General features: G+C 39.3%; 1 protein-coding gene across 7 annotated transcripts in view; it reads left to right on the forward strand.

Moving 5' to 3' along the window:
- Positions 1–23,056, forward strand: part of RUNX1T1 (RUNX1 partner transcriptional co-repressor 1) — a 114,344-nt gene that overhangs the window by 38,549 nt on the left and 52,739 nt on the right. Inside the window, exons 1-3 of one of the 7 annotated variants that reach the window (XM_065830399.2) lie at positions 16,758–16,854; positions 17,460–17,524; positions 18,252–18,352. The exons of the other annotated variants lie outside the window; for them this stretch is intronic. The gene's annotated coding sequence lies outside the window, so the exon portion shown is untranslated. Of the gene's footprint in view, positions 1–16,757; positions 16,855–17,459; positions 17,525–18,251; positions 18,353–23,056 lie in introns of those variants that run through there. 7 annotated transcript variants of the gene reach the window in all.

Here is a 23,056-nt window from a genome sequence, read left to right on the forward strand (position 1 = left end):
ATTGCCATGGACATAACTGTTAGTGTCCTAGTAACTGAACATTTGGATTATCCACCTGTTTTTTTTAAATACATGCGTCTAAATGCTGTTACACAGCAAAAGTCTCCTAACAGTCCATTAACTGACTTGTTCTGTTTTAAGTTGCTGTACTGTTATGTTAGGACAATTCTGGGTCTTACAAAACAAGTTTCCTGCCAAACAGGGAAAATGTGTCTGGAAATACTTAAATCTGAGTATTAACCTTGCATCATTATTCCAGTCATCGTACATAATGACTTTATCTTCTTCAGGATTCAAATGGGAGTGAAAAGCTCTGCTAAGAGGACCAAGGGTCACTAGGTTCTTCAGATATCTGTTGTAGGGTTTGAGAGACAAGGTGCAATGACTTGATTTCCAAATAATTAAAGTTTCATATTCTTTTATGGTAGTAATAAATTCCAAAGTCTTCATGACATTATTTGCAGCCCATGGGGCTGTGAGTGGCATCCTGCCATGTATGCATAGAAAGTAACTAACACATCATGGGATGCAGATTATGCTGCAAAAATAGCTCTTTACATATATATATATATATATGTATATATATATATATATTTTGAACGTCTTCCCAGACACTCTTTCCCTGGGAAGATTTAGTGCTTTTCATTTCAGACCCTTAGCTGGCGAGGAATGAACAAATCAGTTTCTCAGGACTGGTACTTCATTGGTGTGCATAGGGTGTTTAGCATAGAACACATCTTCATTTGAAGATTTTGGACTCCACACTTGTATATTTAAGGTGTGATCATCCTAGTTTGCAAATCAATATGATCTGTGTATATGCGATTAAAAAAAAAGAAAAAAAAAAAAAAAGAGGTGATATGCCAATTTGAAAAGTTCAAATAGGGAAATTGATACGTCTGAGAGCAGAAGGCGACATGAAATCTGGTCCCTTTCAGGAACTGTATGTATACTTGTACCAGTTTTCTGGTTTGTTTACTGCAGATTTTTTTCTTCCAAGTGTGTACATCAAGGATAACTCTACAGAAAATCAGCCAAAGCCTGATCTCTCACTACCAGTTCGCAGACTAAAACTAAGTGCACAAGACAACTTCTGCACTTCAAGCAGTAGCTGGCTTCCAAATCCAAAACTGTGTGCTTCAACTCTTTCCGCATTTCAGTTGCATCACTGTTACAGCTTTAAAGTTTCCTAAGCTTGTTGAGCTGCAACTGTGCATGTTAAGATCTGTCTCAGTATCGACAGGGTTAAGGAGGCCGGTGCAGAGTTCACAGCTGTGTCTTTTTGGAATGGAGGCATTTCTGCATCCGAGTCGTTCGTGCAGTTGGATCTGGTAGGTAATCTTGGAGGATGCCCAATGTGTAGTTAGAAATGTTGGTCTCTTCACAAGTGCAGGCTTACTTTTTGTTCTCAGAAATGCGTGTAATGTAAAACGGAGCACAGAATCAGTGATACTGAGGCAAGTAGACGTTAAATCAGGAAATACACAGGGCACAGCAGTGCTTGGATTTATACTTGTATGCAGACACAGCCTAGCCATATTGGCCCATTTGGCAAGGCTGATTTCGTTCAATATCCCACTCTGCTAACCCCACATTCACACAGTTAATCTGCAATGCTGGTGAAGCCTTTGCCATGCTGTACCATGCTATCTATATTCGTTGGCTCCACTCTGCAGGAGCTCAGCCATCTCTGCACCACCTTGCATTTTGTGATGTACGTCTGTTCTTTCTGCCTTTTGTACATCAGAGTCACCAGGCAAAATGCAGGACAGCGTGGAAGCCACTTTGTCCTTGTTGCCATTTATTTCAGGCCTTGGTTGCTCCTGAAATGTTTCCTGCTCAGTCCTTGGACAGGACAAGAACGATGGAGATTACTCCCCTCTGGAATAAGCTGCTGCTGGGCAGTAACTTTCCCTCCTGCTGAGGGAATATGTTACAGACCTGAGCTCAAGCAATCAGGAGGAGGATTTGAATTCATGTCTTCCAGAGTGAGGTTTCCACTCAAAAGACTTGAAAAAGATCAAAGCTTACCTCTTCCATCTTGCCTAGCTGTGTCTTACACAAACCAGTTCTACTTGCCAATCTTCTGAAGGTAAGGATATGGACAACTTTTCTGGAGGAGGAAGCAGTGCTGTGGATCCCATGTCTCCAAGTTACTGAGGCTCTTGAAAGGCAGGAGTAAAGCATCCTGTCTCTAGTATTTCCCTGTTGGCCAGCTGTAGGCAGTTGCTAGTTAAGTATAACTAGCTTGATATTATATTTTTTGTGAGCTGTCTATAGCTACCTAATGGGAGGATGTAGAGTAGGTGGACAGAACCAAACTCTCCTCAGAGGTGCATAGTGATAGGCTGCAAGTCTAATAATTATAGTGATAGGGGTAACGGGTAAAAGTTACTCCTGAGGAGATTCTGATTGGACACAAGGGGAAAATTTTTCATGATGAGAACAATCAGACTCTGGAATAATCTCCTCAGGGAAGTGTTGGATTCCCCAACATAGAACACTTCTAAGATTCAGCTGGACAGGGTGCTGGGGCCATCTTATCTAGACTATGCTTTTGCCAAGAAAAGTTGGACCAGATGATCCTGGCATTCCATGATTCTATGATGAGAGGCAACAGGCAAAAGTAATGGACCATGATAAATGCCAAATAGATACAAGGAAAAAAGTTATTCACCATAGGGATGGTTAGGCACAGAAACAGGTTGTCCTGAGAGGTACTGGTATTTCCATTACTGAACACACCATATGTGACAAATCTCTGGCAACTTGTAACTGCATATGCTTTGGGGCAAAATGGCATGGACTATCTGATCTTCTGAGGTCACTTCAGCCTGCATGATGATTCTTCCTTCTACTGGATCCATTGTCTGTTTTGGATACCCAGTCTGAGGTGCTTCAGCCCTGTGCACTGTAGGGGAAAGCAGAGCAGTTGACAACACGGGCTTTTTTGTGTTGTGTTTCAGGGGGAAGTTTCAGCAATGTTAGCTTCTGGGCACCTGAAGTCAATTATTCGTTGTCTGATCTGAAACCACTACCTGGTCTATAACTTGCAGAGTGAACTTTGCCTTTGTGTGCCTGTAGGAGAACGGAATTGCCAGACTCAGTGATGGCTGAAAGGGCTGCATCTCCTTCCCATGGTACCTCATTGAGCTGAGCTTTACACATACCGAAGCCGAATTTATTTATCTGTGCTATTGGGTTTTAATATTTTTTCCCTACTCATAATTTCTTCTTCACTGCCAATTATACACAGAGTATGGTGATATAACCCCATTGTGAGCATTAATTGTGAAAGAACTTAACAGGTTTCTGCGGGCCTTGGGATTTGAGAGGTGTCACTCCAACTGGAGATTCACTGACCTCTTTGTTTTGTCCCTGTGCTGCAACACACCACCTGGTAGTAATGTTCTTGCAGCTGGTTTAGGGCTGCAGTGTCAAAAGAGACGCTGAACTGATCCAACTTCAAAAATCTCCTGCCCAAATTCCTGTGGCATGAAGCTACAGCCTTATTTGGGCTTTTCCATGATATTGCATAATGAGTTGTACATTTTTGTTTCTACTTCTTAAAAATAAAACACTTAATTTTCTTGCTCATGGGATCTGACAATCTTGTGAAATTTTAATGAGGAATAACTACCTGGTAGGATTCACACTTCTGAATGAATTTAAATTATCCAGCCAGCTATTTCAGTATTAATAGGGATATATGTTCTGGAGCAGTGCCTGCAACATAACTGTGCTTTTAAATGAGTACAAAGTGTAAGTCAAAGGTGTCAGGAAATCTTTCTGAAGTTTGAAAGGAAACACCATCAAGAGTAGACACAATTATTAAGAGTACTGCTCATATGGTTCTCATTCATTATGGACATCCCTTTAGAAGCAGACTGTAACAAGCTCTGCGGCATTTTACATATTGACCGAAAGAAGTGTGGAAACAGAAGAGCGAAAGGAATCAGTATTGATCACCTCTTGGAGGAGAGGCCGAGGAATAAGGAAGAAAAATGTATTTTGGTAACCCTTCAAGCATACTGCAAGTTTGTGCAGATCTGGTGCAGGGCCAGGCTTGTATCATTCTTGGTTTAAAAAAAAGGTTTACTGTGATAAATAAAGGTTTGAGGAAGTGGGATTTGCATATTCTTAACTCTTTGCAATGATGATTCAAGAAGCAGGAATATGTTTTACCTTTTGATGTCCGTTGCCCCTTCCAGCTTATTGATACATCTTTTCTCTTCTGGGGGTTAATGCATTATTCTTTCTTCTATAAGCCATTCAGAAGCATCTTGAAAATGTAACTTGGTACCTTTTCACTTCCAATGCTTTATTGGAATTTTCCTCATGTGCCTATAATCCGCTTCTCCAAGGCTAGGGAGCCCTCCTGTCCATCTTGGGTGCAGATTCTTGTCATCTCCCCTTTCTCTGATTCTTCTAGTGATGCTGGGTTCACTGTCTTATTCTGCTTCCATTTTGAAACCACATCCTGCTGAAGGAGTAATAATCTCCTGGTTTAGTGATACAGGGCCTTTCCCCTTCCTTCTTTCAGACCTTTCCTTACGATGTGCGCTGTGAGTCATGCAAACACACATGGGCTCTAATAGTCTTCCTGCCACAAGATTACAGTTTGGAAAATGTGTGCGCTTGGTTCATACAAAAATACGACCATAATTTGATTCTTGCTTCTGAACTGTGCATTCCAGATACATTCTGGTAGCGCTTTTAAGCCAGGGCAGCAAGCATGTATACAGAGCCCTGAATTTTCATTGTAGCTTTTTTAACAATCCAAATGAATACCATCTATTTGGCTGTCTTATATGTGACTTCTCTGTATCTGTCATTCCTTGAATTTTTAAGTGAATCTGTTTTTGAAGGATTTTGCACCTTGCAGAGTACCAGTCACATTATTCATGGTTAGCAAATACAAATTAACATTTATTGTTTTAATTTTATTTTTCCAGTCCATTTCACCACATAATTGTTGATTGTGTAATTATATCTGCTAGCTTTGCATGCACTTATTTGTATTCTAGTTAGGAGAAAGTTGGCTAACTGAAGTTTAGGAGAGGTCATTTTCTGTGGACAGTGTTACTGTTTCTTTTGGCTACCTTTTTGGCCTGGAACTGTACAAGGCACATTATTTTTGACTTTTTAAACTATAAACAATACAGTGTACAAAAATGATGCTTAAAAGCAGGGATGCAACAACCTTTCAGGTTCTTTTTGAGAAGGAATCAGGGTTTGTATCAGTTTTGAAAGTACACACCGAGTGAACCATAAAGACTTTGAGAGTGACAAACATGGTAAACAAAGCTGAAAGATGCTTGTTAAAGCAGCCTTGGTTAGGTCTGTAAAAGAGAGGGTATAATTAGATGCCTGGCGAGGTCAGATGGCACTGTCACTGAATAGCTTTGAAAGTCATCGGTTTTCTTCTCAGAAACTGGTTTGCCACAGAATTTACTGTGTCTTTGGACTTGGTGTTTTTTCGTTTTTATTTTCAAGAGAGTGCTATGATAAAACTCAGTTTCTGGAATTCAAGTGGTCCTTCCGTCCTTCCATGGTGCTGGAGAATCTCTTTGCTCTGGGGTCCTGAGAGAGCTTATGTTGCTCTTGTTTGTACCAGATCTTGAAAGTAATTTAAATTACTTTGTTAAGGTCAATATTTGATTATTTTACACTGAGATTGATGTTGGACTGCATTACATCTTCAGGAAAAAAAAGCACTGTAATTTTTAAAAAGTATCTGTGCAGTAATATGTGTATATTTTACTTTTCTGAATTTCTAATACTCAATATGAGCACTTTATTTTCCCTTTGCAAATGGAGAAGTGAGACTGTGGGGAAGCGAGATGGTTGCCTGTCTGGGAATACTATTTGTTGCCTCTCGTTAAATTTTTAAAGTATTTTGAAGAATGCTGCTCTTGTTTTTCTTTTGTTGTTAATTCTTTACATCTCTCTCTACATTATTCTCTGTGGTTGTAAAATCAAATCTGTATTTGGGTTTTCTATATTTAATAAGCAAGGCTGCAGCTCGAGAGATGAATCCGTGCATGAAACTTTTATCAAGAGCTTGGTATGAAAGCCGAGTCTTCGCAGTGTGTACAGCAAGTTCTCTGCCATCTGAGGAGAGCCTTCGGTCAGCCTTTCTTTGCCCTCTTCAACCCCCTCTGCACAGGCAGAACCACATCTTGTGGAATAAAGGTTGGACTTGCATGGTTGCTTCTCAGGACAGCTGACCAGCCAAGCTTCTTCCTCTGACATGTCAATTGATAGAGTAGTAATTTCCAATTCCTTTCATTTTGAGGAAGGAAAGCAATGGTATTTAATCTTCAGAGACTGCCAGAATCAGAATCCTTCAGTTTATGCTGCCTTAAAGCTTTTGCTTCAAATAGCTCTTGAGAGTCTGTAAAACCTCCAAAGATAAAAATACTACCTACATTTCAGGTATTGACCAGCATTCCTCTATAGAGCCACAAGAGAAATTATATACTTTCTCCTTAGTTAACTTCTGTATTCTTTCGGAAAGAGCTTTTTGGATGCTGCTGAAAAACCTTGCTTTTCCTTGAAGGAATACAGAAAATCATGATTCCTTGATTTCATCCTGACACCAGCAAACATGATTGCATGTATGTATGTTTGTTTGTTTATTTTTGTTTGTTTGTTTTGGTGTTTGTTTGTTTTTTTTTGTTTGGGTGTGGTTTGTGGTTTTTGTTTTGTGTTGTTTTTTTTTGTTTGGTTGTTGGTTGTTTTTTTTGGGGGGGGATGGGGCATTGGTTCAAGACAGTCTTGAAAGAATGAGTGTCTGTTACTTAATCACCAGTAATGCTTAATAGTTTTGTCACAAGTGTTTTTGTTCTTGGAGACTGTGTTTTTGCTGTCTTGCCACACTAGATATAGAATTAGGCGCCTTGATGAATTACCCAATGGAGATTCTGCTGCAGAAATTTATGCTTGCTAAATCAAAATCAAAGCCTTGTTTTGTCTCATTTGGTCATTACAGTAAAGCTGCTGCTTTTAAAATATGTCTGCTTACAAGTCTGGGATATGCGTACATTGTTGCGTGCAGTTGTTTGGTTTTGGATGGCTCTTTGCCACAAAATAATATGATGATGCAGATGTTCTGGTACTGTTCTTTAAAACAGTTGATTGCAGATCTGATGGTGAAAGATGATCAGCAGCTAGCATATATCATCGTCTTCTGATCCAAACAGGTTCCTTTGGGAGTCGACTGCTGTTTCAGGATGTTATAATTAAATTGAGTGCTGTTTAGGTGTTAGAAATTCCTTTATAATGCAGGATAATGGACTTAAATAGACTTATTTGCACAACGCAAATCATAATCTAGCAAATTACCCTTAAAGGCTATATATTAAGAAACAAAACAATCCCCTCAATATTCAGTAGGAAGAAAAAAAATGGTCTGATTTGTGACTCAGTCCCAAAGACATCCTTGTATTAGAGTCTATCTGCATGTAATGGATGATAGAATAATGCCTATTATTTGTGAATAACTGTTGCAAAGTGCTTTGTTTGAAAGAAAAAAGCAATTATTTTTTATTTTAATTAGGACTGGATGGGTGGGGGGAAATCCCTGTCACCCAGACCAGTAATACTTGAAAAAAATCCTTGTTATACATGCAACAGATAAGTTGTGAAGCTCACTCTTGTGAGGTTTTCAGTAATGTTAATTCCCAGAAAAGTTTGTGTGAGTTGTGAATACTCAGCATCTTGCAGAATTAGACTGTATTTTTGAGAAGGCTAATGTTGTTAGGAAAATAATGGATTTACATGCATGGTGAGAGCTGTTTGTAAATCAGCAGGTGGTTTCTGAAATATCGGAAATTAGCAAAATGTTTACTGATGTGATTTTTTTATTTTTTCTGAAAAATGTGTTTAAAAAACAATTGAATATTAAAACTTCAAATGAGAAAAGCCAATTTGCTGTTCTTCAGCCACCTCAGGTTTTTCTTGTGGTTTGAATGCACAGATTAATCATTTTCAGTCTCAAGGACCTCATTTTATTTTTCAAAGGGCCCAGGAGGAGGGGGAAAAAAAAGAAACTAATTTTCTTGCAAACTATGTATTTCAACAGAATGTATATTCCTATGGATAGGAAAAATTCAGGTGATACCAGAAATTCTGTATGTGTATGCACATACTTTCATGCAGAATGCTAGAGTACATTTTTCTTTAGTCATATAAAACCTGCTTGGGACTGAAGTCATCAATGATGCAAAGCAGTATTAGACTACTATACTTCTTTAGAATCATACATAGAGATCTAAACAAAATTTTAATAATAAAAATTAAAAAGTCATATCTCTAATAAAAAAAAAAAATCCAAATTTTGTAAACTGATTTGCCTGTTTGCCATTTTCATACTCTGATTTAAAATTAAACCCTGCTCCCTACCCTATAAATGGCTGTTGAATTGTGTATATCTCCTCTGAAAAGGTTTCCAGTGTGGTGAAAAAAGGAATTAAGTTCAAAGATCTTTAATGCAGTTTCCTCTGTTTCATTCAGTTACGCAGAAAGCTTACCCTTTGCCTCTGCCCCCCAATTCTTCATTTTCCAATAGTACTGAGGGGAAAATTTGTGCCGCGTTACTTATACATAATTTAAAACAATTGTGGTAGCTTTAAACCCAAAGTCTTCCTTCATCTATCATTTATCTCATGATGTTATCTTTTGTACTCGCTACCCTTCAGTAAGCACAGCCTGACATGTCTTGTGGCCTTTACCTTCCGCGATAAAAAAGATTGAAAAGATGCTTGGCACCACCTGGTGAAGATGAGGCAACCCTGGAGAACGGTGCTCCGGGAGCAGGTGACGGATGCTCAGAAATGTGCCAGTCTGGGGACACAGCTGAAGGGCTGTAGTAGAGATGGGGGAGGGGAAGGGGGGGGGGGGTGAAAAAAAAAGAGCAGGAACATTAATACATCTTCCTGAGGTTTGATGGGACATATACTGCCTACTGTTCCATCTGGTGCTTATGATAGCATGGCATATTAGCATGCTGCAAGTTCATAATGTATTCAGGGCGAGAAAACACCACTTGCATACCAATTGAGGCGTCCTCTTTCTCAGAGCTGCCTTTGAATTTCAATGATGTTTATGCCTCCTAAGCCATGACTGAGCTGAGCATTTCCGCTCGTGGAGGAATAACAGCAGTAAGGGACTCGTGTGGGTTTTCTTTCTCCTCTCTTTTTATTTTTCTCCCTTTTTTTTTTCCCATTAGTTCTTTTCTTCCTGCTCTGTCCTTCCAATTTATTTTGATTGGGGAAGCCTGAAGACGGGTTCAGGTTTCAGACTAGCTAATCACATAGCTTCTGTTAATATCATATTAACTTCTTTTAAAGGTTGTAGTCTATTGGTTTTTTGCTTATCTCAAAAGGCTTAAATGTACTTTTTATAATGTTTTGATGAAATCGCTCCAAAAGCAGTCTCATGAAGCATTTGAAAAAAGCACATTGCAATTCTGTTTTTCTGTATTGTACAGATTTTCTGTATTGCTAAATCAAAAAAAAAAAAACAATACCCTGAATTCCACTTTCTGTTTCTGTTTTGGCCCTGCATCTTCAAAGACTTGATTTTAGCTTCAAGTGTGCTACCATAATAAGTATCTGAAATTGAGCAGGTGTGTAAGTATTTGCAGGAGTGAGGTCTTTTTGTCGATCCTTGCAGGAAATGTACTGATATGTTTGTTTTATTTCTCCTTATCCTGTCCTCTTTGAAACTCTGCTGAGATTGACGCTTGACTGGAGACAATCTCAAAACTGCACCATAGAAACTCTCAACTGCACATTTGATTTCTGAACTTGTTGAAGCTTGAGATCCTGTGATGTCTCAGTGCTGTGAGCTGCTCCGCAGCCCTCCTTCCAGTCGGTTTTGAGAGTGTGAAGTTTACACACAGGGTAGGGTATTTAATGTGGGATTTTCAAGCATCTGGAGTAATACATGAGTGCTGGTCACATTTGCCTTTGTTGGTGTCTGTGCTCCTAAGATACTCTTTGAAAGTCCTGCCCCCCGAAAAGAGACTAAGCTTGCTGCTTGAAGAAGGAAGAATATTGAAAGGCTGTCTCTAGTACAGACCGGCTTAATGAATGCATTTGGTGTCTAGTCCTCCACCTGCACAGCTGGACTCTTGCTCGTGCCCAGAACCGACTGTGGTTTGAGGCTTTAGCTTAATCTTTAATGCATATGACTGTCATGCTAATACAACTTTAATAAAAATGTACTAGGTAGCACTTTGAACTCCTTCACTCTAATTTAGTATTAATCCACTTGATTACTATGAAAGAAAAGATCTTACTGTAGTTCTGATCCTTTCTTTCAAAATATATCCAGCCGTGACTTTTACAAATATATATTTTCAGACACTCATTTATCCTCTCTTGCGTAGATAAGAAATGAAAAATGCATTAGTCATCTTGACAAAGAATAAATTGACTCCTTTTGGTTTACTATCTGAATATCTGTTGTCTGATGGCTTAAGAACATTCCTTGTTTATTGATAGTGCATTTAGACCTAGATATTAATGTCTTGGCTTAAATGCTAATTATTTTTTTTCTTAATACATTCAGGAAGGCTAATGTTATTGAATAAGAATGTGGAGGAGGTAGTGTGGGTAATTCAAGCAAGTTTAGTCAGCACTTACAAGATTCTTGAAATGTTTCTTGATGTCCTACAGAACTGTTAACATCTGCACGGCTTGTGAGAAGAGCCACATTTATTACAGCTGTGTGCTAGCTAGAATGCAAAAGAACAGGGTGGGGGGATCAGAGCGAAGAATGAAGCATCTGGCTTTCAGTACAGAGATTTATCATTTTACTCTTGTTACAGACCTGACAGTAAACTCTACTTGGACTCTTTTGCATCAGCTTCTTTGAGATGGCAGGTTGAAGGCTTAGGAGTTTAGCTCTCTGTAGATACAGTCCAACAAAATACAGTTTAAAAGAAAACAAAGCTTTTAGATAAATAATAACGAGTGAAGTTCAGCATTTCGAGACGTTATTCCAGTATGATGTAACATGGTGTAAAGTATGTGTTCCAAGTCTATGTTTGAGATGGTAAAAAAATACAGACATTGCTTTAACCAATAAGAAAAAGAAACAGAAGTAGTGGGGGAGTAATAAATCAGAAGGCTGCTGGTTCCCTGCAGAACCAAGGAGGTGATACAGTTTCTTGTCCCCATTCTTGTCAGAGTTCAGAGTTGCTGGAGGGAAGGAAGGTTTATTGAGAGACTCCTGAGAACCCAGGCCTGACTGAGTTGTGTAACAGTACCTGCGTGTGTTTGTTTTACCTTTTCTGTATCTCTTCTTGTGCTAGAAGAGAAAGCAAGGGGAAAAAAATCAGTATCAGAATTTCATTTTCTGTTGTACTTCTTCCTAGAAAGAAAATCACATGTGCATTTACAGAATCAGTTGTTTGGGGTTTTTTTGCCCAAGTTTGGTTCCCCCCTCATCCATTTCTTTCTCAGCCATTGAGACAGATTTAAACCCAAGCTATGCCAATATCACTGCTATTTGTTAGTTGTCACAATCTGTGTTAATTTCAGTTAAGGTCAACGTTTTTTATATTTTTTTTTTTTCTCATTTCTCTATTTGATATGAAGGAAAGCTGGTATTTGTTTTGTTTCCTCTCCTTAATGTAGCTGGGTGTATTTGTTCCTACCTTTGTTTCCCCCTGCACATTGTCAGTGAGCCTATTCTGGTTTTGCTCAGTTAACTTCTTTACAACGTGCCCAAGCCATTCACAGTGGGAGTGCCAGGATCTGTTTCTGTGTCTCCTACTGTTTAACAGCCTCAGCAGCTGAGGAAGCTGCATGTCTACACTCCTGTTCTTTATTGCTCTCCTTAAATGGTGGTTCTGAATCATTTTCTAATATTTTCTAAGACAAAACATATTGCATGTTCACTCATACTGGAAGTACAGTTGCCCATTGAGAAATGGGGTCAATAAGGACTGTTGTGATGAAGAGCATCCTCTTGTTGCAAGAACTCTTTGGAAGAGTTGGTTGAGGTGTCTGTATCTACTCACACATTTCTACTGTTCATAATGTGATCCATAGCAGATATCCACTCTGATAATCTGGTATGCTCTTTATGCCTTCTATCTAACCTTAGACTTTTTGCTGTTACACTCAACACCATTTAATTATAACATGTGGCATTGTAAGAGCTCTAACATATGCTTACTACCTCCTTTTTGTTCTCCTGAAACCAGAGCACAGGCAAAAGCAAATTTTTTTTACGTATCAGTTTTGAAAATTACTGCATTTGTTTCATCAGTGTTCTGAAGCAATAGTTCTAGTTTCTGAAGGTTTATTTCTACTTAACCTTGCAGAAATACATTTATCTTAGTTTTGTGCAGATTGTTGGCATTGAACAAAATTATGTGCAAAATCGAGCAGCTCTCGAAGTCAGGGCTTATAACCACCTTTGGAAATGACCTGTTAAGTTTCTAGTAGATCATTCGTATGCACAGTTATTGAAGCTACTTGCTCTGCAATAATTATGAAAAAGATAATGGATAGGAACTCATATAGGGACAATTATTCTTGTTAATTGTTTATTATTTCGTCCAGGTACTCCTGTTTTCCTTTTTCTAAATTTTCCTTTCATAATTTCGGAATTTGCCTTAGATAGTTGCTGCAGTTCAGCAGTTTTTTATTTCTTCATATCCAAGCGTTTTAAAGCACACCAGACAACTACTGACATTGTTTTACATCTCCTATTCCAAGTGAAGACCACCACAAAGAATTAAGTCCTCAGAGGAGATCTTAGTGCAGTCATTGTCTCTGCGATTGGGATTTAGTTTTCTTAACATGTATGTGGCGCTAGAAATATGTTTATAAAGATCTATGTGAGCCACCCTACTATTTTTTTCCTTTGTTTCTGACCTGCTTGCCATTTGATCTCTCTGATGAGGTGTGAAGTAAACAACCATTTTTTTCTTTGTTTCTCTGTATTTTGGTGCAAATAACCCCAGAAATGGTGTTCAATTTGGGTGAGGTGTTTTCAAATTCACTTACATCACGTGGCTGTAGTCGTGTGAGTACAATCTGGGTTCTTATGACTGGGTACATCATGCGATTGTAGGCTCGCCGCTGTCTGATGTGCTGCCTGCTGCAGTTCAACTTTTTGAGTATTTTGTATAGAAAGCTATCTCCAAAACAGGATGGGGGAGTGAGAGGGAAAGTTGTGAGTTGTGGGGAGAAACATCTGAGTTGTTTGACTGGGGCAGATAGGTGGCAATAGGAGGCACTGAAAATGGTCTTCTGTTGCAGCCAGTACTGCCTAGTTATTCTTTTGAGGAATGAAAGTGTATAGCAAAAAATTTAGAGAGAAATACTTAATATTATGTTGGTACTGTGGAAATGGAGAAGTACATACCAATGTATATGTACACAGTATCATAAGATTTCCTTCCTGTACCACATGTCTAAGGTTAACTTTTGATAATGGAAAAAACTCTTCTTAAAACATCTCCCTTTGACTTTCTTAGCACCTTATTGGTATGTTGAAGTTTCCACAGGAAAAGGCAGTGTTTCCCTGGGCAGCTGCACAATATCATCTCCCTCTAGTGGTAACAGTCACCTGGGAAAATGTCCAGCAACTCTTTGCCAAGGCATGCGCCCAGCTGGCCCGGCTTTCTTGCTGTGTTCCCTTTTATCCCACTATCAGGTCCCACCAGCAAAGGCTGATGATTCTTCAAGGGGCTGTTGCCAGCCCATGGGAAGACAATGCCCTGCTGTCCTCTCAACCACCCTCTGCCCCGCCACAGAGTTTCTTTCCTCGTGTTGAATATTCTTCACTTTCTCATAAGAATGGCTCCTCGTCTGGTTAATCCACTTCTCAATGAAGCAAAATGTATGTGTCCAAGTAGACCCAAAGGCAAATCTAGGGTGTTTCCATAGCACAGAGAAAGTTAAATCTGCTTTTCATAAGATTCTTTCCGTATACATGAGATTCTTTTCATGCACAAGAAAACTTTCTGTATTGCCAAGGGTTAAGTGTATTCATGTTGAACACTCAGAGTTCAAACACATCAGACTTCTTTACTTTGTCAATATTTCTCTCGCACTTGTAGCATTGAGTGGTTTCTTTCTGGTGTCTGACTTCTCACCGTGCAGTTTCCCCTCCATTTAACACTCCCTTGAGCGTAATTGAAGACTATTTCTTTCTTACAATTTTCTAAAGCAGAATGTTTAAAAAAAAATATCACAGTACTTTTATATACAAAATCAAGTAAGTAAAACTTGATTAAATAAGTGTATGTATGCGCATACACGCACATGTACACATATATACACAAATACAGAAACCATACCGATCCACACAGGTCAATATGAAATTGCTGTGTTGGAATAGCAGGTTTAACTGGCTTGATGGAAATGAGGTTCCATAAATACAAACACCTTTGTTTTATGTTTTTGTCAGAAAAAGGATGTATTTAATTTGAATCTGCTGGGCATGAAATGAAGCATGTTTTTACAACTGTTAAGCATGTCAATGCTATGATATCTGAAATTGTTTTAATATTTTGCTTATATTTTCTGTGGTTTCTGTAATAATTGCTTTTTTCAATTAAGGCTTCAGCTGTATATTTGTGGTTTGGTTTTGGTTTTGTTTTTTTGGTCCGATATTTAAAATTCAAAACAAAGGAAAGATACTTTAAAAGGGAGATTTAAGTTTTATTATACAAGACTAAGACTGCTGTGATGCTTTAAGGTCTAGAAACCTTGTTTGTAATTGTATGCCTTGTGAATGGTCTCATTAGTTTACCTACAGCTGTTTTCAGTATCTACAGTGAAGCACTTAGAGTATTTCTGGGACTGGGGTCTGCAAGGTTATCCCAGCACCTCTCTTCCTGGGTGATCCAACCTGATTTGTATGAATTCACTGACTTCAGAAGGGGGCATTTGTTAGTCTGGTTTTACATGACATACACAAGTTTCTTCTTTTACGTGTTACATTGTTCCATATAACATTTAAGTTTGCATGTGATATAGTGGACCAGACAATTGATTTGAAATTTTTTTTTTGGCTAATGGTAATATTTGTTTAGGTTTTGAGCTTATTTGTCAATAAGTAATGCTACCTTATCTAAGCAAGTATTTGAGATGGAGGGTCTCGATTTCATGCGAGATTTCTGAGACTCTCCCCCCTTCCCCCTGCTGTTTTCAGGTGCGATCCAGGTCCCAAAATACAAGACAGTTGATGTGATGTGCAGTGTTGAGGAGGAACTGACTTGTAACTAATCATGAGTATTTTTTCACTTTGTCTAGACAGTCAGTCATGTGAACACAAGATGTCTTTAAGGGCATCATCTGATGATGTGATATGATCGTCTTCCAAAGTGTGTATTTGCACAAATGCTGAAGTACTGAGTAGGGTAATAAATTGCACCACATGGTGTTATACACTGACAATCTTTGAGATGGGAAAAGCCTGTAACTTCACTTTTCTTTTGCTGTAATGACAGTAAGTAACAGTGGCAACACCTGAGCAAGAGTTCTGGGGGAAATATGTTTCATTGTGTATTTTTCATTGGTGGATTAATACCTGTCTTGGCTGACCAAATAGAAAGCAAGGAGTTAGGATGCCTGGCCTGAGGATCACTGATTCTCCTGTACACCAGCCACCCTGCTGGAGCAGCCTGAATGCTTCTGGTTCTCACGAGGCAAAGGACCTAGAGCTATACAGGAATATTTATACCATCTGACTTAGCAACCGTAGGAATTAATAAATTAGAAGCTCTCTTCACTGATGAAACGAGGAGTCCAGACTGCTTAGCAGCCTTCCTCAAACTGGAATGGTACTTGCTCTTGGGAGGGAGTTTGACCACCCATGATTTCTGTCTTATAGGTAAGGTCTTGCTCCCCAGGCCTGTGCACTTGGCCTAACAGATCAAACTTTTCATCTTTTGAAATATCACTGGGAGGAACTGGATTCTCGGATGTGCAGTCTGGTAGAGTGGGGATTTGGGAGCGTGATCCACAAGGTGAGGAGCAGTCTGGCCCAGACTGGCCAACACCATTCCACGACTTAGGGGATCTTGACTTGTCTGTGACGAATTCTACAGTTTAAAACCAACGAAAGGCAGATGTATATCCATTACCTTCTCGGTAGTCTGTGTATCATCTTTTCACATGTATAACCATGGAAAATATCACCTCCTACACCCATATTTGATTCTTTTGGAGCCTAAAGGACTTATGGCATGTTTTATAAATATAACCGATGCCTTTTAAAAGTACAGCCATAATAAGTTTTTTGCTGGTAATGTAATACCTAAAGTTGCCTTGAATCTAAAATTATTTTATTTTATCTAGTCTATATTGGAAATGTCATTTCCAGTTAAATTTAATGGAATACTGGTATCAGTCCTCTCTTAGGATTTTCCTGAAATGGTTACAGATATGCTTTACACTTCAGGTAAGCACATTAAAAATAAAGGAGTTCATATTTATTTTGCTTCAGACTTTTAGCTGTGTGTAGCAAACTATTTACTGTTAATTTAGGGCCATACAAACTTTAGGTTAAAAACATAAATACACTTCTGGAGAGCAAGTCTTGAAATCTTAATTGGCATTGTGAGAGAAAATGTTCTTCTGGTGGGAAGGATTTGTGTTATGTGTGGTTGAGTACATAAGAGCATACAAACAATAACTGATTCGATGCTGATGGCATTTTCAGTTTCGTAGATATCAGTCTAACTTTATCTGTAGTTTGTCACATCACAGGCAATCGTGACAAGGATAGGTCTTCCAGAGAAGAGGGTACACAAAGACGACTAATTACTGGTCTGGGAGCCTTTGGGAAGCTGCATCCAAAAACACCCCAGTGGTTTCCTATGTAAGTACAGGACAAGTGAAGGGAGTGGTTGCTTAGGTGGAGAGGTTGTCCATAGTGTGTAGGGGAGGCCAGGGAGTGAGTCTGGCCAGTGGTTGCTCTGATTGTTCTTCAGTTCTTCATGCTGGAGGTGGTGGGCATCTCTTCTTCACTTATGCCTCAATGTTCAGTGAGCTGGTTTTGGAATAGCAGTGGTAGTTCCTGTGATGTGCAAGACTCACAACATACAGTTCTTAGTTTGGTAACTTGTCAACAAACTGAAGTAGAAAAGATCCAGGAAACAATTTAAACAGGAAAATAATATTTCAGTAATGATTGTGGGACTGTTTGCTTATTAATTGCATTAGTTATGCATACATTTTGATGATGCTTGGTGGCATATTTAGAATAAACTCACAGTCTTTGCCTTCGTTACAGCCCAAATGGTATGTTTTCAGCTGTGACAAGGGAACTCGTATACTTTATTTTTCAAGGGCTTATGGAAGCTTAGGGTGACTGCCACAATTTGACCCTTAATTTCCTTGCCCATTCTTCCTGAAGTATTTCATAAAGTATTGTGGTCGTGGTATTATAGATCTAAATTTAGAATGTGTTCTTCTTCCCTTTAGGCTTCTACAATTGCTTTGTGCATTCAAATAATTTTACATGGGAAGATTTGCAAAGCCAGGAACGGGTAAGGAGGAAAGAGGTGTTGAAAAAAAGGTGCAATTCTGACAGGAGTCAGGTTTTAATTATTAAATAACTGAAAGTGAATTTCATGTCAAAACATGTCAGATTGTTAAATGAGAGGAAGAAGATTATTTTTCTATTTTTTTTTCCCCTCTTTTAAAATGAAAGTATATGGTAAGACCAGTTTATTTCTTTCAGGAGAAAATATTTCCAAGCAAACCCAAGTCATAACATTTTTGTCTCAACTTTGAGACTGAACTCATGCATTGCTTATTTTATAATTGTGTAACTATCTGGCCTTCAGTTGCAAAGCCAAGAGCATGGGACACAGTTTCTTGCCAGCCAGCACCTCTTACCCTAGAGAACTGAAACAAAAGGGAGTGCTTCTGTGCTTTTGGTTCGTTGTCATGATAGTGGGACCATGCAAGGTACCGTTATGCATGAAGAACATGATGCAAAGCATTGTCTGCCATTCACCTTGTTTACATCATCCACAGAACCCTTCCTGCCAGCACTGAGAGAGAAGAGTACAAAAATCCCTTTCACATTTTGAGAGACAGAGTGGAGATTGAATTATTCTCATGGCTTTTTTTTAGTATGTCTGAAGAGAGCTTTGGTAACTTTGCCTGAGATAAGTTCAGTGAACTCCCAGGATGCAGAATTTCTTCTAGCTCCTGGATATTAAATGTGAAGAAATCGGTAAACTGAGTGTGCTTCCGTTTATTCTCTAGAATAGCTGGTGATATGAAACGTTCAACTATCTGAGCAGAGGAGAACCAAGATAAGACTGCAGCACAATTGTGATATTGCTCTTGCAAAAGGGTTATCTCTGGTACGTGAGCTTCATACCCGACATGCTAAAAAGGCAATGAAATGTTATGTCGTCTTGAAAAATTTGCTGTGCATATCTGTCACTTGACCCACACGCATTCTCATTCCTGGTGGACAAAGCTTTCATGGGTGATGTTTTGTGACAAAAGGCAAGTCAGAGTGTCTGAACCGCTTTCTGATACTGCCCTTCTGCAAATCACCTAGGTAGTAAAACTTCTCCACTGGGGAGCTGGGAACTGGGTGGTGTTTTCTTTCTAGGCCAATAAAGTGAATGCATCTGGTGCGAGTAGAAAGTTATGTCTATAGTATGCTTGTTTGAGATCAGTTGTTTATAGCACAAAAGCATTCATTGTATTTAGGTCCTTGTTATCCATTAAGAAAAAGTCAAAAGGGCCAAGAGACGAACGGAATGAAGACCGAACAGATCTCAAACAAGTCCCAGGCAAGCTTGGCTGGGACAGGGTCTGTAGTGGTGGTGTCCAAATGTTGTGTTTTAATGCTGCATCACAGGACTTCCATTTTTTCCCGAGGTGTGCTGTGCACAGGATGGGTAGGCTTTGCCAGATATATTAGGCTTATACAGTGCATTCTTGAACAAGTCTTTTTCAACCAATATTACCTTGTAATATTGTTTTTCTCTGCATGGTGGCAGGTCTGGGCTTCAGGAGTGGTGGGTTTCCACAGGTACCACCTTGTCACGGTGCTGCATGGCCTGGCCAAATCTGAAGGAAGGAACGTTACTGACAGTAGCACGACATCATTACGGATGAAAAGGCTTTGTAATTTGTCCTCTTTGATGCAGTTGTGGGTTTCCGTCTCCTGGTTTGTCATTACTGTGACCCACAACCTCTAGTTACAAATTCTATGATACCCCTCTCAAAATAATCAAAATTAGTCTAATGCCATCTAGGTAGCCATCAGTATTATATCCCACAGATTTAGATCACAATTCATATCATTTGGGTGGTGGGGGCAGGTTCTAATCTTGTGTATCATGTGCAGGGTTTGTACTTTCGTGAATCTGAAGGAAACAAGACAATGGGCTCTTTTAAGTTGGCAATTTTTATTTTTGTTTTTAACATGTTGGCACAGAAGTAGTAAGTACTGTACAATCAATATAGAGCGTCTTTTAAGCGTCTTTCATGCCTGAATATACATCTGGAACTGTTTGCAGTAACTAAAAGTAAAATAAATGCCACAGCGTATTATACCATACTTTTTTTCATTTAAAAAAGGAAATTGAAAACACATCAACCCTAGAAATGCTTGACATTGAATTGGCTATTGAAATGGTATCAGTAAAGTATTTATATATTCCATATTTTGTTCCATACATCAGATTTCCTTGATGCGTTAGACTTGGAAGGGTGCCATGTGAGCTGAAATGTTGCCATGTATGAAAGACCGCCTTGTTTTAAAAATGGACTCAATAATTTAAGTTACAGGAAGCAAAGTAAATCAGTTTGAATACACGCACATCTCTTTTTGCCCCTGCTCCTGCACATTTTACTTTTGTCTCTTCTCTGTTTGTCTTCAGAACCTGATTGTGGTTACGGTAAATATCAGTATTCACCTAACAGCTAAATACAGTGATAAAAATAACTCCTACCATAAAAACTGAAGGAATGACAAGAACAGTATAGTTTCATGAACCAAGAAATCCACAGAAGAAATATCATAATTTAAAGCTGGTTTTACAACATTCTTTAATTTAAAACGGGAAAAATACTTCTGTGGTAAAATCACAGTTCTTCACTCTGTCCTGTAAAAGAGATTCAAGAATGTATATTTCAGATTATTTTTTTAAAAATATAATCCAAAGCAAATGCAATAGATCTCTGCATACTTGAAACATATTTTCTGAATTTATTCTAAGTCTCTCACTGCACCAGAGGTTTGTGTGTATGTATGGATTAGGACTAGACCATTATTTCACCATCTATCTCCATCCTGAATTGATTTCAGCGAACACTGCAGAATGAATTGCAGATGTCTACTTTTCCCTCTGGTTTCAGCCCCATTTGATCCGCACTGGGCTAAGGAGTGCAAGTCTGTCACCGTTTAGAGGGATTTGGTGGAAGAAATCTTTGCACCAGAAAGAAGTTACTCTCTCTGTATACACAGCCTGTGCTCTGAAATATGTGATGCTACAGGATACCGCCTGTATGAAACTTTCTGGTGTGTCCCTGCTAATTCAGAATTATTGCTCAAAATGTCAGAGTCCAACAGAAAAAAAAAAAAAAAAATCAGAACTAGCTTTGCAAACAGGGAGTTTGGTTTTATACAAAAGCATAAAAATGTTTTGGAATTCAAGAAATTAAGCCATTTTAAGACATGGTTTTCCTTAAAGTTCTTCCAAATTTCAGGCGGAGTTCAATGTATATGCCACTTTGTTATAAAACTGGAGCAAATGTACATGAAATCTTACACAGGCAGGATTTCACATGTAAAAAGTACAGTTTTTGCTCTTGAGAGATTCTTTGCTCCTCTCCCAAACCCTCATCACCTCTGAATGTACGAATGGCAGAATATCCACAGACGGTTTATGTGAAAAATGTCTTTAGGGGAAACTTGGCTCGTGAATATGATTTAAATACCATTTTGCCTTTAGCTTTCATACCATCAAGCTTTTTTTTTTTCCTTTCTTTCTTTTTTTTTTTTTTTCCTTTTGTTCTGCTTTGAGCTCCATCCCCTGAGAGATCTTCCTCTTCAAAATTGAGCTGCTGGGGTTCTTTGGGGTTGTGGGTGGTGGGACAGAGGTGGGTGTAGAGCTGCTGGAGGTGGGTTCTCCCAGCCCCATAGCTCCCTCAGAGGCTGGGGAGGCAAGAGGTAGGTAAATAGCAGCAGTAAGAGCAGAATGGCTCCTGCGGGAGTTCTGATAGTAAAGAGGGTGGAAAGGTGGGTTGTGAAGGCTGCAATGAAACAGGCTGTTCTCCTGGGCGGTATGTTGGTGGTGATGTCTTCCAAGCACATGGAAGATCTCTGCATTTTGCACTGTACTTCTTCAAAAGCCCCTTTTCTCACCTGGAGGGTCTCTGCTCTGACAAGATAATCTTGTACCCTGGTTGGAAGTGTTTTGAGGTGAGCTTGAAAGGAGCCTTGTATCTCTTTACAGAAGGCAGGGCTAGGGAACTTACAGACAACCAGAGATAAATCTGTCTGTCTGCGATATACAGTATCAGAGTAGGGTTTAGGGCTTTGCAAGGGGGACAGAGAGGTTAAGCAAAGGTAAGTGGCCTGCAGAGGTTTTGGGGTTTTTTTTTTACCCTTAAGATGTCCAAAGGAAGGTAATTAGGAGAATCAAGCCTAATGTCAATTACATTTATACAGGAAGTGCAGAAGTCTGTAGATAACTTCAGTGATCTGCAAACCGGGTGGCAGACACTGTTTGAGGGAGCAAAAAGCAGTTGAGCTGCAGTAGAACGGCAATCTGAAATTGGAGGGCAAAACCAACATGCAATTTCCCACTACTGTGTTCAATTTAGGTAACAAAACATTGCCAGCTTTTTGAGAAAGACTACCCCCTCCAATCTGAGCATGTTTCTGAAACCTGAACTTTGAAATGCAGCAAAGGCGGGGAGCAGGAGCCGTGCGGTGGGTTGCAGGCTTGGGATCGCTTTTAGTGATCAACAGCTGAATTGGAGGATACAGGCTGTGCCTGCTCCTGCGAGCAGCAGACTGCGCGAGGAGCTCGATTTCTCGCACTCCTTCTTCTACCCACCTCCATCTCCTCTGTGCCTGTGTCTGCGCTCCCACATGCTTCAAATCTGGGTACCTGGACTGCCTTCCTTAACAGTTCCATGTGAGTGTTAGCAGAATGAAAACCAGATGGACCAGCAGTTCCCACTGTTATCTCCCCACCAGCTCTGGCAAGCCTCCCTTTCTCTCTCCTTTCTTGGCATGGCAGAAATATTTGCCTTTATTTAGGAGGGCTTGGGCTCACTGCTGTGCCTCTTTCCCTCTGTTGCAACATGAGCTGAAAGCTATTTATTCCCTTGTTGCTGAGGTTGGTTGAGGTGAGTGCAAGATGAATTTGGCTATTAAGGAAGCAATTAACATTTCAAGACAGGTTTTCATAGTTCTTTATGTTAAATGGATGGCTTGTTGAAGATCTAGATTTAACTGTTTTAGTATGGTGACATGGAAAGGAAATTTTTCAAGGATTTGTTTAAAAACTTGCTTTTGTTTTCCAGCATGTTATAATTTAGTGTTGTTTGATTTGCAAATCAAACCTCACCTGCGTGTGCAGCAGCCTTACTATTTAAGCTAATTATTTTGGATACTGTTCCATCTGCAGCTGAGGTTTACTAACCTTAGATCAACACTACAGATCCAACAATCCTGTTCTGGGGGTGTTTTCTCTGCTCATCTTCCCCAAACTTGTCTCTGATATCTAAATGAAATGATTCCTTTTCCCTGAGAACTGAAACATCGTCTGTAGGCACCTCCACAGAGGGTGAAGATGGCTTCTGTAATTGCAGTACCCAACACACTGCATCTTTGGGACATACTTCCTCACTTTCAGGCAGCTAAAGATTGCTAACTATTATGCATTGCGTTTTTTTAACTTTTTGATAATTAAGTGTTCTGATAGTTGTTTTGAGGCTCCATTTAACATACCCCTCCTTTGTTAAATGTGTGCATTGCATTTAATTTCTCTTAGTATCTCTTGGGGCAAATTATAGGTATGATTTGTTGGTTGGAG

The sequence above is a fragment of the Patagioenas fasciata genome, chromosome 2, assembly GCF_037038585.1.
Source record: "Patagioenas fasciata isolate bPatFas1 chromosome 2, bPatFas1.hap1, whole genome shotgun sequence".
Lineage (NCBI taxonomy): Eukaryota > Metazoa > Chordata > Aves > Columbiformes > Columbidae > Patagioenas > Patagioenas fasciata.